We start from the raw sequence: 16,356 nt of genomic DNA, 5'->3' as shown, positions 1-16,356 counted from the left end.
TTGAAGAGACGATAGATGTGAAGTTTGATCAATCTAATGGTTCGTAAGTCGAACAGTTGCCAAATGATGTAGGAGATAAGGAACCTTTGGAAGCCATCCAAGATCCACCTATCGGCAAGATTCGTCCCATGGAGGTGAAGGAAAGTACTTCTTCAACTCAAGTGTAAGCCCCTACTTTGCGTCAAGGTGAACCATGAAATGACATGGAGGCATCCAAAAGTGGTACACAACATGATAAAGAGGAGGAAGAAGTACATCATGATGATCCTCCTCAACCTTCTTCACCACCAGCTCAAGAAGATGATGCCGCCAACAACAACAAAGAAGAAGATGATGAGGAAGCTCCACCATCCAAGAAGAAAAAGCTGCCACGAGTTCGAGCAAGAGTGGACAAGGATCATACGCTAAATCAAATCTTCGGTGACATACAAACCGGGAGAATAACTCACTCTAAAACTAGTTTAGCTAACTTTTGTGATCATTACTCATTTAACTCTAGCATTGAGCCTATGAAGGTGGAAGAAGCACTTCAAGACCCAAATTGGGTGAATGCCAAGCACGAAGAGCTACACAACTTCGAGACGGATGAAGTTTGGACACTTGTGGAAATGCCCAAGGACGAGCACAATAGCATTTGTACAAAATGGGTGTTTCAGAACGAGAAAGATGAAGATGGTCAATTTATACACAACAAGGCGCGTCGTGTACCCCAAGGATACACGCAAGTCGAAGGTATGGACTACGGTGAGATTTATGCCCCCGTTGCTAGACTTTAAGCCATTTGCATTCTTCTCGCTTATGCCAATCACAATGATATTAATCTTTACGAAATGGATATGAAAAGTGCTTTTCTAAACGGTGAAGTTGAGGAAGAAGTTTATCTCAAACAACATCCCCGCTTTGTGAACCCTAAGTAACCTAATCATTTTTACGAACTTCGTAAAGCTTTATATTGTATTAAACAAGCCCCTCGAGCTTGGTACAAATGCCTAACGAAGGTTCTCATTGAAAAGGGTGTTGAGATTTGTAAAATTGACGCAACCTTATTCACTAAAAGAGTTAATGGCGAACTATTTGTGTGCCAAATATATGTGGATGATATTATCTTTGGTTCTACTAATCCACATTTTAGTCAGAAAATTGGAAGGTTGATGTTAGAGAAGTATGACATGTCTATGATGTGTGAGGTGAAATTCTTCCTTCATTTGCAAATCAAATAAATGAGAGAAGGTACGTTTATCTATCAAACCAAGTACACCAAGGACGTGATCAAGAAGTTCAACATGCAAGCATGTAAAGGAATGAGAACTCCCATGCCTACTAGTGGACATGTTGACCTCACTAAGGAGGACAAACCAGTTGATCAAAAGGTTTATTGATTAATGATCGGTTCATTGCTATATCTATGTGCCTCCCATCCCGATATCATGTTGAGTGTTTGTCTGTGTGCCCGATATCAAGCGGCATCCACGGAGTGTCATCTAAAGGCTGTGAAAAGAATTGTGAGATACTTGATACATACACCAAACTTTGGCATATGGTATCCCAAGGGATATACTTTTAATCTTGTTGGATAATCCCACTCGAACAATGCCGGAGAAAAGGTTGATCAAAAATCCAACTCGGGTACATGTCAATTTGTTGGTATATCTCTTGTTTCTTGGTCATCCAAGAAACAAAACTCGATATCCTTATCTACTTCCGAAGCAGAATACATTGCAGCCAGATCATGTTGTACGCACTTACTATGGATGACGCAAACTCTTAAGGATTAAGGCATTCATGTGAGACATGTTCCATTGTTATGTCACAATGAAAGTACTATTAAAATCGCATATAGTCCCGTGCAACATTCACGAACTAAACATACACAAGTGAGACATCATTTCATTCGTGATCATGTTGGTAAAGGAGATATTAATCTCAAGCATGTTCGTACTAACAAACAACCGGCTGATATCTTTACCAAACCACTTAATGAGAAAGTGTTTTCTCATTTAAGGAGTGAGTTGAACATCATTTATGCTTCAAACATGAACTAGATTCACTCGGTGCATGCAAGGGCATGAGTTTACTTGATTATTCCATGATGCTATTGATATGACACTATCTAATATCTTGGAAACTATGCTCCCTTGTATTGCATCTAACCTATCTATAGGTACTTTCAAGAACTACACTCCAACAAATTGACATCAACTCACATCAAAAGCAATCTTGTCATGGCCAAGTATCAACAGCCCCATTCTTCGGAGATGAAGGAAGAAGAAAACAAAATCATATCCTTGACAACTATTTGATGAATAAATTCACTCTTGTCAATTGGATATATTATGTTCTTCCATGCCTCACTAACCAATGTAGGTGAAAAGTGAACCAAAACAACAAGGATAGCTCCAAATTCAAGATGATCTTCATCAACATTGAGCATCCGCAACAAGTTCACCTACATGCCAAGTCGTCAACATCATTCGAAGATATGTACTCATACCCTTGATAAAGATTTACACCAAGTCATGAGGTAAAGCAACTCACGTGATATGAAGACATTAAAATTCTTAATCAAAAAATGGTAATCCCATTTTGCACTTAACAATGAGTATGACCTATGATCAAGCATTCTTGCTTGACTCCTCAAGTCAACATACTCTAATATAGGTGGCCTAGTCACCGCCCAACATCTGGATGAAGATTCTTGTATGGTTCATATTTTTGTTGCAAGCTTTCTTGCAACCATTCAATTCTCATCTATATGTATGTATTATTTCAGAGAAAACTGTGTCTTTCCTTTTTCAAACTTTTGGATATTTTGTGTCTATTTGAGTGGAGAAGTTGGTTTTCATTGCATTTAGGTCTATCCAATCTCGAAAACTCGGTCTAACCGATTTCACCCAGAGGCCTACTATCATTCTCGGTTCTACCGATCCATATTGCCTTGGTGACTCTGAACTTTATCATTGCCTATGGTCTTTATATATTTCGGGATTTTTTGCCAAAGGGGGCAAAAAATTCCAATGATCCCAAGTTTTATTACCTCCTGAGCTCTTATCAATCATTTCCATTTATGCCAAAGGGGGACAAAATCTTGCTTTCCCATAATTCTCAAGGGGGAGAAAACTTCAAAGGGGAAGAAAAACTCTTCGGTGATCCCACAATATAAGAGGGATAAACATCTACGATCCCTAACAAAAAGGGGGGATCTTTCAAGGAACTCTTATCTATACTCAAGGGGGAGAAAATTCAAGGAACCCTTATTAGATCGAGAAGAATCAAGGATCCCTTAGTCTCAATGAACCCTTACCCTCTGACCTTTTGGGAAATTAATGCCAAAGGGGGAGATATATCAAAGCTTCTAATACTTATACCAAAATGGGAGATATACCAAAGGGAAGATCTGCCAAAAGGAGGAGATATATCAAACCTTACACATTTATGGGAGAGTTACCATTAATGGGGAGATATAGAAAGTTTTATTTGAGTTTTATTGCCGACTTTGGTTTACTTGTCTCACGCCACCTACTCTCAATATCTGCATGCTATGAATTATAGGGAGAGGTAATCTTACATATTCATTCTTAGGAGAGAAAGTTCTAAATATCTTTGGAGACATATCTATCATCAGATCATATTTCTCATATGTCTTCCATATCTTGGTACTTTTGAAGCTCTTTGGATCTTTACAATTGGATACTCTTGTGTTAACTAACATTTGTTTTCTCAAGTGTGTTCCCACTACTAAGATGCTCAAGAATTTCAAGGTAAGTATATGCATCATATCCTTGTTTAGGATGATCTTGTCTCTTGCACATATTGTTTGCAAGAGTGAGTCTTGAACATGGAAACCTTTCATTCACATATGTTTGATGCATATAGCCAAGATTCACATGACTTGTCTTGTCGCTTCTACTATGTGTGTGCTCTTGCAGTCCAAAGCAACTATACTTTAAAAGCGTTTGCACACATTTAGGGGGACCTTGTATTAGTCATGTATATTTGAAAGTTGTCATACTGTGACGCCCTGGATTTGTGCTACAGTAAACTCTGTAATCAAGCTACGGTATACTGAGGTTTATGTTAATCCAATTTGCCAAGCCATGTCTGATCTGTGTAGGAATCAAACTCTCGTTCGAAACCCTATGCAATTCAAAATTATTTGGAATGTGAAATTAAAAGTTTTGCAAACTTCAAATTAAAAATCATGCCTAGGTTACAATTATTCCCTAAGTTATTCAAAAAAATTGAACCAACATTTTATCAATTGGTTTAGTGCCTGTAAGACATTTATATCAATGACAAAACAATTATTAAATGTCCTTTTTGATGTGTGTAAGTTTCAATTATTTTCAAAAGGCCCCTAAACTTTTTATGTTGCTGCTAATATTGCCTTTTTAATATTGGGCATGTCCTCTACTTTTTATAAATGATTTTGTTACTAAAATAATTAAAACATAGAAACTAATAAAAAAAGAGGCAACCGAGCCCCCCCCCTGGCCGACTGGGCCAAAGTGGCCCAGCCGGCCACAATCACCAAACCTTAGCGAGAAGACCCCAGCTCCTCCCGTTCCCATCTGCCCGCCGCCAGGAGGCTCCCACCCCGCGAGCGCTACACCCCCTAGTCTCTCGCCCCCTGCAACCCACCTCCTACTAATTCCCTTGGCCCTCACGCACTCGCCCCACGACCGAGGGCTCCCTCCCCTCGGTCCTCCCACCTCTCCCCACCGACACTTTCCCCTCGACCTGCCCCCTCACCCGCACCCACGATCGAGCCCCCCACCTCCCAGATCGCCCCTCCCGCCGGTCCCAACGCCGCCCCCCTGCTCGCCCGGGACCGAGCCCCTCTTCTCCACGCACCAGACCCTCCACCTCGCCCCACCCCGGCTGGCGAGCCCCACTTCCTCCTCCTCCCGCCGGCGAGCCCCCTCACCCCACCGAGGAACCTCCTCTCTCTCCCGACCTCCTCCTCCTCCCACCGGCAGCAAGGCCCCCTCGGCCCCTCCACCCCGCCGGCGAGCCCCTCCCCCACCGGGCCTCCCCTACACCTCCACCTCGCCGGATCCGGCCGGCCTCACCTCGGCCGGCCCCCTCCTTCAACGCCGCCCCCCCTTCGGGAGGGCCTCTTCCTCGCCGGCACGTCCTCACCGGCACCACCATCATCACCGCGCCATCACCGCCGTCACGTCCACCTTCCCGCGAACTCCGGCTTCACCGGGCCGTCTCATCAACGTTGGTGAGCCCCTCCTCGGGCTCCTCCCACCGTCACGTTCCCCTCACCGTCCCGGTTCCATTCCGGCAAACGGGACTCCGATCCGTCGATGGTAGTGACCGGTAGGAGGATTTGAAGAAGGTGTTCTTCTATGTTGAGTTAGAGCACAGAGTTGTTCTCTGTCTCTACGTTAACAGAGAGAGAGATGAGAGTGCTAAGAGTTAAATGAAAATAAAACAAAATATGTATTAGATGCCGTATGTATGTATGTATGTATGTAAGAGATGTGATGTATGTATTTGCGTATATAGATATTTGGAGGAATACGATATTTGCACAATTATGTATCTGTGATTAAAATCGAGTATTTGGCCTAAGGTCACTTACCGGTGGGGCCAACGCACTCGCTGTCTATGACAGGGAGGCCCCACGCGATAATTAAATAAATAAAGATAATGTTAATGTTTTTATTAAATAAATAAATGGATATATATTAGTTAAATTAATTAATTGGATAATTAGAATACTTAGAGTATGACACGTGGGTCCCCCACTAAATTACTTTGATTAATTAATATTTAATCTTAATTAAAACTTGTGCCTATGACGTTCGGGACCCGCTGGAGAGTTGACCAGTCAACTGTTGATGTCAGCCTGGCATCATGCTGATGTCATAATAGCTTTTTATTAAATTATTCAAATCTCCTTTTAATTCCTAATTATTGAATAAAACTTTAAAAATTAATATTAAATAATCCGTAAGTCAGATCAAAATATTTTCAACATGAAAGTTGATCAGCAGAACGAGACGAACCCGGATACACGGTCCATTCGTTTGTCATGCGTCCCTAGCATAGCAAACATGGAACCTTTCCATCGTTTCCAGTATAACCAGTAGTAGCCCGAGACCGGGAAAATATCGTCAGATATTCTTCCGACCCGTCTATGACGGATGTTGCTGCGTTAGCTCATGTCTAGCCTGCATCTTGCCATGTCATGCTTTGTGTTGCATCGTTGCTATTATTTATTGCTTCTTCCCCCTCTTCTTACCGGTAGACCCCGAGACTGACGCTGCTGCCGGGTACATCTACGACCCTGCCGATCAGTCCTTTGCCGCAGAGCAGCAAGGCAAGCAAACCCCCTTGATCATTCCTATATCGCCTATGTCTTCCTTTCTACTGCTTGCATTAGTATTTTGCTACTGTTGTAGTTAGCTCCTATATCTGATGCATAGCCTACTTTTGATGAACTGTTACTTTCAGTCTTGTACTTTAAATATGCTTAGTATAGGTGGAGCAGTCATCCCCTCTGACCCCGTAGTTCAGTTGCCCCGCTTGTTTTCAAATCTCGATCTCTGATCGACGAGCCAGACCCAACACAACACATACACCCCCTTCCTTGTACGACGCTACAGGGGTACTATCGGGTACCGAGGGTGACACCTCGCTAAGTACTCCTGATGATATCTCTGTAGTATAGCTAGTCGGTCGTGGTTATCGAGGGTGATTCCTCTTTCACCATTCCCGATGACGCCTCTGTCGTGCAACCCCTCAAGTGTGGGGCCCCCGAGGGTGATTCCTCTAAGCCCACCTTGACGGGTACATCGTTCGAAATCCAACGAGGGTGATACCTCGGATTCCCTCCGATGTTACAACCACACAGTTACTCGACCATGTTACTAGGATCATTGGTGATTAGTTGTAAGACGTGTAGATTCCCGTGAGACTGTGTTGTTGGCCTAACTAAAATGTTAATGGATTTGGGTATTTGATCTGGGTTGGTCGGAGACCTTTTTGCACTAACCGGCTACGCGGGAAGAATTATGGGTACTCGGCGTCGCGGTATCAGCCGAAGCTTTTCAGATGTCAGCAATCGTAGTGGCGCGCGCCCGAGTGGTCCCAAGATGCATTGCGCTTGTGATTAAGGGATGCTAGGACTGACGTCGGCCGCCCTCGCATCGTGCAGGAGCGCGGAGGGGAACTGGGCCCATGAACCCTTTGCGCTTAGGATTTAGACCGGCGGGCTGACCTCTCTGATTAGTCTTAGGTGGGGCTGCGACGTGTCGATATTCCGAGGCCGGGCAGGACCCAGAAAAGTATGTCCGGCCAGAGTGTTATCGAGCGTGACGGGACATGTGGTGCACCCCTGCAGGGATGAAAATTAACTATTCGGATAGCCGTGTCCACGGTTACAGGACGACTTGGAGTTGTGCCCCGATCTTATACAACTACAATTGTTACTTAACTGGAATTAGTTTGCCTCGGGATTGCTTCCTCGCAGGGAGTCGAGGGAGGATTTTTAGGCGTGACCTCACTTTATTATTATTGTAACAATATGACTATTAATGTTTTACCCCCTCTGTTCTACTCTCGTCTATTGCTGCAAGACCCTGAAGATGCTAGTCTTCGATAGGACTAGGCCTTCTCTCTCTATTCTCGCATTGCAGCAGTCAGTCCACATATAACCCCCTTCTTTGATACTGATGCATATTTAGAATAGTTCTGATGTAAGACTTGCGAGTACTTTGGATGAGAACTCACCGCTGCTTTGCTCTCCCCTTGTCCCCTTGATCCGTTGCTGCGACCAGATGATGGAGCCCAGGAGATGGAGGACCGCGCCGCCGACAATTGCTACCCCGATAGTGCCTACTACTACGTGGACGCCGCTGATGATCAGGAGTAGTTAGGAGGTTCCCAGGCAGGAGGCCTCGCCTCGTTCGATCGTTGTATCTTTTGTGCTAGCCTTCTCTAAGGCACCCCATATTTTATGTTTGTACTCAGATATTGTTGCTTCCGCTGACTCGTGTGTTTATCGAGCTTCCGTATTCTAGCCCTCGAGGCCCCTGGCTTGTAATATGAAGCTGATGTTATTTTATTTGTGTCTAGAGGTGTGTTGTGATATCTTCCCGTGAGTCCTTGGTTTTGATCGTACGCATTTGCGTGTATGGTTAGCGTACGATTAAATCGAGGGCGTCACAAGTTGGTATCAGAGCCGACTGCCTGTAGGTAGCCCCCTTTCCAACTCCTTGGCCGAAGTCATGTCTAGTGTTTGAAAAACTTTGCTAACACTGATGTTGTGGCTTACGGGCCCACGTCTCAATTGGGTGGTATTAGTATCTTTTACTCCTTTCCTATACTCTGGGCTCTACTCTCTCTTCTCTTTCGGGTTAAAGATTTTACTAACTCTAACATTAGGTTCTCGTAAATATTTCCTCCTGGAGAGCCCCGTATTCCAAACGATGGCTTGATCCGTCAGAAGACTCCAATGGTACTCTCCGATGTTTCTCTCGAGAACTTGTGCTCATCGCTCTTGCGATTTCCCTTCCTCTGTCAACCACTATGGATGACTTCATACAAATGTCGTTCATACCTTCTTTTCTAATTGCTCTTGTTTTACGAGATGCGATGAATTATCTTATCAGGGATTCGTCCATCATCAGTTGTCATGGGTTTCGAAAGTTCTTTGACCTACTATTCGGTCTTCCGAAATCCTCCGTAGCCTAGTGTTCATGACCTTTCTCACCTACTTGCATTATGGTTAAATCCATAGGTCTAGCAGCATTCAATAAAATCCTTTGTGATTTTCCGGTGATCTTATTGATTCTACCTTTGTGTGAATGCACACAATCATCTGTTGATATTCATGAATTATCTTCCGGCTCAGACGTCCTTCCAGACAGAGCTGGTTCTCAACAATACGACTTTGATTGATTGCCCATCTAATTCTAATCAGATCATTCATCCTTCACCGGAGCCTCTGAATCTGATACACCAATCTAGAAATTATGAATTCCTTTGGTATTTAAGTATCGATATTTTTCAGATTTTATATTTACCCAATGCATTGCATCCTATATCCCTATGATTGAGTACCAATACTCACATAAGATCTTTGTGGACTACCAGACTCATTCTGGGTTATTATCCGACGGCATCCTTTGCTTTTGAAAATTCTTGTGATTGTTTCCCCTGAAACATGATGCCATTGGTAAAATTCTATCTTCTCCCTTTGATAAATTGTATCCTATACTTTTGTCGGCCATGCTCTGTTGTCAAGCATGTGTTAATTACTCTTGAAATTTGTAGTATATGTTCCTAATATGCCCCGACTGGTTGAACCTATGCCTTCCTAAATCCATATGACTCGAAAAGTTTTCATGAGTCTTACTCTTCTGGTGTTTTGTCGGATATTATTTCAAGGCTACAACCTGATCAGAGGTGAGGAGTAAATGGCAGGTGATGCATTGATGAAGTGGGAGTCGACCTTGAACTGTGTGTTCATGCCCATGGAAGCGACGTTGATCCTATCATAGAAACTTCTCGTATCAATAATCATTCATTATGTGGTCTAATCTGGTATCGGTGATCTTGTCCTTTGTAATCGTGGTTCCGACCATGTTGTCCTACCTTGATTTCATTCTCAGACGAGTTGAAGTACTTGTCTTCTTCAGATCAACACGCCGGTCCAAACCTTAAAGTTGATCTACCTCTAAGTATTATTCCTTGTAGCTTGAGGATATCGTGGAGCTATGAAACGTCTTGTGAGCTCCTCATCAACTATGATATTTTCCTTAATTCCAGTTGCCTCGTGTTTGAGTTGTTGGACACGTGAGTACATCGATAACTGAATCGAGTACGCATTATGATTCAACAATTTTTTGTAATCTTCCTTGTTTATGAGTTTGTACTCGATCATGTCATTCCAAGTTGCTAAGCTACATCATCATCGTCATGTTGGAGCTCGACCATGCTATTTATACCCTTCACCCCTGGAACACATTTCCAACTGTGCGTTAAGCTCACATCGAGATTTTCACATCACGTTGGTTGTCTTGAAAGGCAATCTCAATTTTTAAGCTAGCAGGCTTAACTGTGATTCCGACAGCCTCTTGCTTCATCATTCCCTTGCTTGTTGTCGTCCCTGACGGTTACATCTTCGTGAAGCTTCTTGACAAATGTGTCGTGATCATTATCAGCATCCCGAGCTCTTGCAGGGTATCAATCGAATGCATGATGAGAAATGCCATCCTTGCCCCTCGATGGTTTGTGTTTTCATCGGCAACCTTTTTGCCTTCCCTCCAACACAAACGTGTTCATGTTTTGTGTTGTCCCTTAAGTTCCTTGTTGTTCAGCTTATGTTATCTTCTACCTTGAGTATTACCATCTTTATATCAAGGATGTCGTGAGAATTGCACACGTCTTAAGAATTCTTGATATAGTAATACCTCTCGCCATCACCATTGATTTCTTGGTCCCGAGTTGTTTCTAACCGGTATACCGACAAGTGAACTCGGTTGTGTGATTCCAATACTTTTTTCAACCCTACCACCTTGAGGTTAATAACAGATTGTTTCCTCCTTAGTGTGTTGGGTGTTGACTCATCATTTTAGCATTGGTCGTGCTACTCATTCCGTATTTTCGAGTGCACCCTTCGACCAATGTTTAATTGTTGATGTTCCCTCGAGCATACGACATTATACCATTTGATTTGACAAATGCTATCTCCTTGATATTATAGCTTTGGAAATTCATCTCTGTCAAAATCTTGAGGGATTGTTGTTGAGCCCATCGGCTGCACCCTCAAGTTCTCCATGGTTCGTGATGAAGCTTTTGAAAGCACTATCTTTGTACCTAACTCATGAAGAATGTGTTGGGTAGAAGAAGTGTATTTCCCAAAGTTCACGTCCACTCTTTCCTCCATGAATATGTGAAAGTTTTGTTTCGCTTCCTCTAGGGTCATACCATATCATCCACGCATGTGCGAAGTGTTATATGATTTGAAGATTTGTTATCTTCACTTCATATAATTTCTCTTAGCACTCCAAGCCACTAACTGATTTGATCAAGGGAAAGAAGTTCCTTCATAAGAGCTAATCGAGGCTTACGCAAGGGCCTTGATATCCTCGATGGTGGTTCTCAAATCACAACTCACTTGCATTTCGTTGTAAGAATCCTATGTGGGCCCGAATGTCTTGACATTGTGTTCATATGAATTAAGTCGAACTCATGATTCAAGGATTGCTTGTGTAGTTCATATGCTGAGACTCCTACATCATCATCTTTTCTTCTTAGGTATCTTGAGCCTGAGGTATCCTAACACCAATCAGATCTGAATCTCGGACATATATGATGGTTGAAACATTTTCCAATAATTATTACTTTGGTCTTATGTAATCTGGTACGGTGATATCTTGTCTGGCACACCGGGCCGAAGGACCTATTGTTATAAATGCTTCCATATGTAAGGTTAGCCATTCTACCATGCGAAAAATATATGACTTATTTCATAAGTTGTCCTTCATGGATCCTCTTTGTGTACCCATTGGTCCAACCTTTATCTGATGACCATGTCGATGCTACCTCGAAGCACGGATGTGGTACTTCAAATTTCAAGAGGAACATTGGAAGCGCAATGCTAAATTGTTCCTGGTCATTTATCCAGACCGCGTGGTATGGGCAAACATCATGATTCTTCTTGCCTCTATATCAAAATGGTTATGTACTTGATGACCTATCATGTATACCATACTCTATGTTTTCCTCAGGAATGGTATACTCTAATACTTGTGTGTGTGAACACATTTTTCCTTCCCATTGGTCTGTTTGACCTTTCTTGTGGCATTACTTATCTAAGCAGTGTTAATTCCCTGCTTTGGTAAAAACCTCTGTGTACAACTCTGTCTGTGAGACCCTGTTACTATGGTGGATAACATTCCGGTAGCCGCCGGTGGATGAGAACCTTGCCTATTGGTCCGCCTCGTTTCAACGAGCAGGAAGATGGTTCTATTCGTCCCCCGCCCTTGGTACTGGCGCTGTTGCCAACATAACAGACAGGCTATCCTCTAACATGTCCTGCTACCAAGACCATATAATATGTCATCCCTCTGCCTACTCTCAGCCCACATGGTGGACCCATAACCCAAAGTTCCACAGGATTAAAACCTGACTCCCCTGTACATCTTTGACTCCAAGGTATCCCTTACACTTGACTTCGTATGAAATTCTCGAGCCACCGTTCAATGGACTGATCACTCCTTGGTCCAGATGTTATCCAACATGCTAAAGATCATGTTCGCATTAATTACGACGGTCTGAAGGCTGCTCAGTCTCGTAAGAAGAGTCAGTATGACCGTCATCATCAAGATATGGTCTACCATCCTGGCGAAAAGGCTTATCTTCGTGTCACACCAATGTGCGGTGCACATCGTTTTGGGATCAAGGACAAGTTAGCTCCTCGCTATTTGGTCCTTCCACTGTTGTTGAAAGGCGTGGAAAAGTGGTTTATCAATTGGAACTGCAGGCGAACCTTTGTCAGGTTCACGATGTCTTCCATGTGTCTCAGCTTCGCCGCTGCTTCAAGGATCCCATTCGAGCAGTGGATCGTGATATGCTTGAGCTCCTCTCTTATAAAGAGCATTCGGTCCGCATTCTCGACCAAGCTGAACGTAAGACTCGTCGCAAAGTCACCAAGTTCCTTAAGGTTCAGTGGTCAAATCATTCTAAAGAAGAAGCCACTTGGGAACGCGAGGATCATCTTCGTGATGAATACCCCGAGTTTTTTTTCCTTCTACCTCTTAATTCTCGGGACGAGAATTCTTGTTAGTAGGGGAGAGTTGTGACGCCCTGGATTTGTGCTACAGTAAACTCTGTAATCAAGCTACGGTATTCTGAGGTTTATGTTAATCCAATTTGCTAAGCCATGTGTGATCACTGTGGGAATGAAACTCTTGTTCGAATCCCTATGCAATTCAAAATTATTTGGAATGTGAAATTAAAAGTTTTGCAAACTTCAAACTAAAAATCATGCCTAGGTTACAATTATTCCCTAAGCTATTCAAAAAAATTGAACCAACATTTTATCTATTGGTTTAGTGCTTGTAAGACATTTATATCAATGACAAAACAATTATTAAATGTCCTTTTTGATGTGTGTAAGTTTCAATTATTTTCAAAAGGCCCCTAAACTTTTTATGTTGCTGCCTAATATTGCCTTTTTAATATTGGGCATGTCCTCTACTTTTTATAAATGATTTTTTTACTAAAATAATTAAAACATAGAAACTAATAAAAAAAGAGGCAACCGAGCCCCCCCCCCCCCCCCCCCGTGGCCGACTGGGCCAAAGTGGCCCAGCCGGCCACAATCACGAAACCCTAGCGAGAAGAACCCAGCTCCTCCCGTTCCCATCTGCCCGCCGCCAGGAGGCTCCCACCCCGCGAGCGCTACACCCCCCAGTCTCTCGCCCCCTGCAACCCACCTCCTACCGATTCCCTTGGCCCTCACGCACTCGCCCCACGACCGAGGGCTCCCTCCCCTCGGTCCTCCCACCTCTCCCCACCGACACTTTCCCCTCGACCTGCCCCCTCTCCCGCACCCACGATCGAGCCCCCCGCCTCCCAGATCGCCCCTCCCGCCGGTCCCAACGCCGCCCCCCTGCTCGCTCAGCACCGAGCCCCTCTTCTCCACGCACCAGACCCTCCACCTCGCCCCACTCCGGCCGGCGAGCCCCACTTCCTCCTCCTCCCGCCGGCGAGCCCCCTCTCCCCACCGAGGAACCTCCTCTCTCTCCCGGCCTTCTCCTCCTCCCGCCGGCAGCAAGGCCCCCTCGGCCCCTCCACCCCTCCGGCGATCCCCTCCCCCACCGGGCCTCCCCTACACCTCGACCTCGCCGGATCCGGCCGGCCTCACCTCGGCCGGCCCCCTCCTTCAACGCCGCCCCCCCCCCTTCGGGAGGGCCTCTTCCTCGCCGGCACATCCTCACCGGCACCACCGTCATCACCGCCGTCACCTCCACCTTCCCGCGAACTCCGGCTTCACCGGGCCGTCTCATCAACGTTGGTGAGCCCGTCCTTGGGCCCCTCCCAACGTCGCGTTCCGCTCACCGTCCCGGTTCCGTTCCGGCAAACAGGACTCCGATCCGTCGACGGTAGTGACCGGTAGGAGGATTTGAAGAAGGTGTTCTTCTATGTTGAGTTAGAGCACAGAGTTGTTCTCTGTCTCTCTGTTAACAGAGAGAGAGATGAGAGTGCTAAGAGTTAAATGAAAATAAAACAAAATATGTATTAGATGCCATATGTATGTATGTATGTATGTATGTATGTATGAGATGCGATGTATGTATTTGCGTATATAGATATTTGGAGGAATACGATATTTGCACGATTATGTATCTGTGATTAAAATCGAGTATTTGGCCTAAGGTCACTTACCGGTGGGGCCAACGCACCCGCTGTCTATGACAGGGAGGCCCCACGCGATAATTAAATAAATAAAGATAATGTTAATGTTTTTATTAAATAAATAAATAGATATATATTAGTTAAATTAATTAATTGGATAATTAGAATAATTAGAGTATGACACGTGGGTCCCCCACTAAATTAATCTGATTAATTAATATTTAATCTTAATTAAAACTTGTGCCTATGACGTTCGGGACCCGCTGGACAGTTGATCAGTCAACTGTTGATGTCAGCATGGCATCATGCTGATGTCATAATAGCTTTTTATTAAATTATTCAAATCTGTTTTTAATTCCTAATTATTGAATAAAACTTTAAAAATTAATATTAAATAATCCGTAAGTCAGATCAAAATATTTTCAACATGAAAGTTGATCAGCAGAACGAGACGAACCCGGATACACGGTCCATTCGTCTGTCACGCGTCCCTAATATAGCAAACATAGAACCTTTCCATCGTTTCCAGTATAACCAGTAGTAGCCCGAGACCGGGAAAATATCGTCAGATATTCTTCCGACCCGTCTATGACTGATGTTGCTGCGTTAGCTCATGTCTAGCCTGCATCTTGCCATGTCATGCTTTGTGTTGCACCGTTGCTATTATTTATTTTTTCTTCCCCCTCTTCTTACCGGTAGACCCCGAGACTGACGCTGCTGTCGGGTACATCTACGACCCTGCCGATCAGTCTTTGCCGCAGAGCAGCAAGGCAAGCAAAAACCCTTGATCATTCCTATATCGCCTATGTCTTCCTTTCTACTGCTTGCATTAGTATTTTGCTACTGTTGTAGTTAGCTCCTATATCTGATGCATAGTCTACTTTTGATGAACTGTTACTTTCAGTCCTGTACTTTAAATATGCTTAGTATAGGTGGAGCAGTCATCCCCTCTGACCCCGTAGTTCAGTTGCCCCGCTTGTTTTCAAATCTCGATCTCTGATCGACGAGCCAGACCCGACACAGCACGTACACCCCCTTCCTTGTACGACGCTACAGGGGTACTATCGGGTACCGAGGGTGACACCTCGCTAAGTACTCCTGATGATATCTCTATAGTATAGCTAGTCGGTTGTGGTTATCGAGGGTGATTCCTCTTTCACCATTCCCGATGACGCCTCTGTCGTGCAACCCCTCAAGTGTGGGGCCCCCGAGGGTGATTCCTCTAAGCCCACCTTGACGGGTACATCGTTCGAAATCCAACGAGGGTGATACCACGGATTCCCCCCGATGTTACAACCACACAGTTACTCGACCATGTTATTGGGATCATTGGTGATTAGTTGTAAGACGGGTAGATTCCCGTGAGACTGTGTTGTTGGCCTAATTAAAATGTTAATGGATTTGGGTATTTGATCTGGGTTGGTCGGAGACCTTTTCGCACTAACCGGCTACGTGGGAAGAATTATGGGTACTCGGCGTCGCGGTATCAGCCGAAGCTTTTCAGATGTCAGCAATCGTAGTGGCGCGCGCCCGAGTGGTCCCGAGATGCATAGCGCTTGTGATTAAGGGATGCTAGGACTGACGTCGGCCGCCCTCGCATCGTGCAGGATTGCGGAGGGGAACTGGGCCCATGAACCCTTTGCGCTTAGGATTTAGACTGGCGGGCTGACCTCTCTGATTAGTCTTACGTGGGGCTGCGACGTGTCGATATTCCGAGGCCGGGCAGGACCCAGAAAAGTATGTCCGGCCAGAGTGTTATCGAGCGTGACGGGACATGTGGTGCACCCCTGCAGGGATGAAAATTAACTATTCGGATAGCCGTGTCCACGGTTACAGGACGACTTGGAGTTGTGCCCTGATCTTATACAACTACAATTGTTACTTAACTGGAATTAGTTTGCCTCGGGATTGCTTCCTCGCAGGGAGTCGAGGGAGGATCTTTAGGCGTGACCTCACTTTATTATTGTTGTAACAATA

The sequence above is a fragment of the Hordeum vulgare genome, chromosome 2H, assembly GCF_904849725.1.
Source record: "Hordeum vulgare subsp. vulgare chromosome 2H, MorexV3_pseudomolecules_assembly, whole genome shotgun sequence".
NCBI classification, from domain to species: domain Eukaryota; kingdom Viridiplantae; phylum Streptophyta; class Magnoliopsida; order Poales; family Poaceae; genus Hordeum; species Hordeum vulgare.
Note: the sequence above shows the minus strand (reverse complement) of the source record.